The sequence below is a fragment of the Montipora capricornis genome, chromosome 2, assembly GCF_036669925.1.
Source record: "Montipora capricornis isolate CH-2021 chromosome 2, ASM3666992v2, whole genome shotgun sequence".
Classification (NCBI taxonomy): Eukaryota; Metazoa; Cnidaria; class Anthozoa; order Scleractinia; family Acroporidae; genus Montipora; species Montipora capricornis.
In genome coordinates this window covers 48344469-48348217 of record NC_090884.1, presented here as the reverse complement: position 1 = coordinate 48348217, position 3749 = coordinate 48344469, and the positions used below count along the sequence as shown (strand labels likewise).

General features: G+C 35.6%; 1 long non-coding RNA gene across 1 annotated transcript in view; it reads left to right on the top strand.

The window, feature by feature from the left end:
- The window catches only part of LOC138038075 (uncharacterized), a 10576-nt gene extending 7154 nt beyond the window's left edge, over nucleotides 1–3422 (top strand). The window contains exons 2-3 of the long non-coding RNA XR_011130182.1: nucleotides 551–621; nucleotides 2754–3422. This is a non-coding gene — a long non-coding RNA (uncharacterized lncRNA). The remainder of the gene's footprint in view (nucleotides 1–550; nucleotides 622–2753) is intronic.
- Nucleotides 3423–3749: the final 327 nt, after the last annotated feature.

Sequence of the window (3749 nt, the reverse complement as noted above, 5' to 3'; positions counted from 1 at the left end):
GACCTAATTACCATCACAAAGACTTCGCACTTAGACTCGCTTTGAAGAGGGAGCAGACAGGAACTCGGAAATGGCCTATTCATAACAATACACAAAAAGCCATCTTGAGGAATTTTTATATCTCAAAACTTTTGTTTTAAGAGACAATTTTTGGCATGATTGCTCCACTGTTTTAATTGGATATGGGAAATCTCACAAGCTAGTGCTTTGAGTGCTTTATGCCCAGGCACCCTCAAAAAAAGAGCAAATATGAGTGAAATACAACATTTGTTTTGAGTTGTACCCTTCAAACACTAATTCAGACACTATCAATAAAAAGGTATGAAAAATTCAACAATAAATAATTATTGATTTTATTACATGTACAAAATGGTCAGTTTGGTAAGGTGGACACTTTGGGATGTTGTCACAGGCTTCCAGATAAGTTTGTAAGCCAGGGTGTCAACAAAGAATTCCAGCCGGTCAAATTTCCACAGTTCCTACCATAACCATTATGTCGGGTCATGAAGCTGACCTTGTAGGGTTTTTATATGTCCATATTTTGTTTCAGGGCAATGTATTAGGTCTTTGGCAGCTAAAAAGGGCTGGTGGAGGTTGTCTTGAATGGGACTTTTCTAAAAGGTAGGTAACTGTTATTTAAGGAAACTCTTGTATTTTTAAAAGTACCATGGAAACACTACATACATGTACATTGCACAGAGACCAATGAGATAAATTGTTTTGTGCTCTCTTTCAAAGTGAGACTGTATGTAAATTTTGTGATGTCTATAAACATAATAAATATTAAAAATTTTATCATTGTGTAATACAATTCAGAAGTTTTCATTGGCCCTGCCATCCTGGTATATGAGCTAATATTCCATGCTCTACAAAATGATGGAAAGGGTACATGTCAGCTGAAAATATACAGTTACACAATGAAGTCAGTAGATTTCTCTCTATTTTGGGGACATTTTCAATAAAACAATATTATTGCGTTCAGGCTTGTTGGATATGAAATAACCAGTCGAGCATGGAAAACAAAGTTGACCAACATATCCTAATAATAATAATGATAATGATAATAATAATAATTTGTGAAGCATAATTTAGCTTGTTATGTGGAGCCAAGCTAATAAGCAAAAGATCATTAGGATAATTTGTCATTTGTTTTGTTTGTGAGTTTGTAAATTTATACTAAACCGATTGACTCCTGGGAGTTTACTCTGTGTAATGCCAGACGATTTTCTGAACATTTTGTACTTTGCAACCACCTCATAGTCCATACCTTGTCACGGTGGGGTTGCTTGTGTACCTCAATGCCCAGCCCAGACCTGAAGTACATTGATCAGTTTCAATGTAATCTTTAAAAGTATCTATAATATTAAATTATTATTGCAAAACAGATTGCATTTTAAATAATTTCTTGTATGTGATAGTCTGATTTTGACCTTTGTTATCAGTCTCTTTTTAATCATTTTTATTTTACCCTAACGAGTTCTGTCTCTCTCGGGTAGTCAGTCCATTTTTTACTGTTGTTATCTGAAGGCAGAACCAATTTTGTAATAATAATTATTAAATGTACTAATGAGTTCTGTCTCTCTTGGGTAGTCAGTCCAGTTTGGACTGTTGTTATCTGAAGGCAGAACCAATTTTGTAATAATTATTATTTTGTACTAATGAGTTCTGTCTCTCTTGGGTAGTCAGTCCAGTTTGGACTGTTGTTATCTGAAGGCAGAACCAATTTTGTAATAATTATTATTTTGTGCTAATGAGTTCTGTCTCTCTTGGGTAGTCAGTCCAGTTTTGGACTGTTGTTATCTGAAGGCAGAACCAATTTTGTAATAACTATTATTTTGTACTAATGAGTTCTGTCTCTCTTGGGTAGTCAGTCCAGTTTTGGACTGTTGTTATCTGAAGGCAGAACCAATTTTGTAATAACAATTATTTTGTGCTAACGAGTTCTGTCTCTCTTGGGTAGTCAGTCCAGTTTGGACTGTTGTTATCTGAAGGCAGAACCAATTTTGTAATAATTATTATTTTGCGCTAACAAGTTCTGTCTCTCTTGGGTAGTCAGTCCAGTTTGGACTGTTGTTATCTGAAGGCAGAACCAATTTTGTAATAATTATTATTTTGTACTAATAAGTTCTGTCTCTCTTGGGTAGTCAGTCCAGTTTTGGACTGTTGTTATCTGAAGGCAGAACCAATTTTGTACATACAAAGCATACGTAAATTGAAAATAACTGAACTCAAAAAGCGAGTTATGCGTATTTGCCACAGTGTTGCAGAATTGTGCGAGCAAGAATTACTCTAAAATCCTCGCGAGAATTGCTGCACGCCACACGAGCTACACGGGGCAAAGTCTCTGGAAAACGTTCCCTGAATGACGTTTTGTGGATTTATGCTTCTCCGTTGTGACTTAAAAGGTGTAAAAAAAAGTAACTGAATAATATGTCAGAAGCGGACTCTGATACGATCTCTGTGACACCTAAACTTGCGAAATGAGTTCTTGAGTTACACTTAATAATGATTAGCTAAGGGTGATTTCAAATCCCCGTAAGCTCATTTGCATATATTTTTTTGTCTGCATAAGCTCGTCATGGTAAGATACAAGTTTCTTGCAATAATTCCTTTAGCTCTTAGCTTCATTATTGAGTTTCACCTAAACAGGAACATTGCTCATGAATGGCAAAGTGATTTGTTACAACATTCTTTAAAAATGATATTATGAAATTATATAAATTGATTGATTGACTGGTGTGACTCTTTTCCAGGGCGTTCATGTACTTCAACCACAAGATGCAGTGCTGAAGGAAATTGAGCATTGAAATTTAATTGGAGGGAATTTCCTGAGATGCAAGAAACAGACAGAGCTGATTGCAAATTGCGATGCAATTGTGAATAATAATTGATGTCTTTGTGTCAAAACTTGGGAGGGTAGAGGTTTCATTGCCATTTTGGATATACCTTGTGAACATTATTAGGTCAAACTGTTTTAGCTGGGTCAAGTAAATTTGTTCCAGACATCAGGTAATTATGGAAGAGTCGAATGCTCTCATGTTGAACTGGGTGAATACAAGGTAGAAATATTCACTGCAACAATCAGTGACTTCTCTGTTCATATAATGTAAGTTTTTTGACAAAAATCAAGAAAGGTTTCACTGTCCCTTGGGTCTGAGGAAATTGTCAGTCATCGTTCAGTGGCAAATACATCAAACACAAGTGATATCTTTCTAATAAACACATCTGCATGTGGCAACAATGATTTAAAGATAATTAGTCATAGCATACTAATTTGTAGTATTTTTCATCTGAACTGGCGGGTGGCACACCTCATACAGTTGGATGTAACTTGTAAATTCGGTCTAACCATGCAGTTAATTTGTCATAGTATACTAATTTGTAGTATTTTTCATCTGAACTGGCGGGTGGCACACCTCATACAGTTGGATGTAACTTGTAAATTCGGTCTAACCATGCAGTTAATTTGTCATAGTATACTAATTTGTAGCATTTTTCATCTGAACTGGCGGGTGGCACACCTCTTACAGTTGGATGTAACTTGTAAATTCGGTCTAACCATGCAGTTAATTTGTCATAGTATACTAATTTGTAGTATTTTTCATCTGAACTGGCGGGTGGCACACCTCATACAGTTCAATGTAACTTGTAAATTCGGTCTAACCATGCAGTTAATTTGTCATAGTATACTAATTTGTAGTATTTTTCATCTGAACTGGCAGGTGGCACACTTCATACTGTTGGATGTA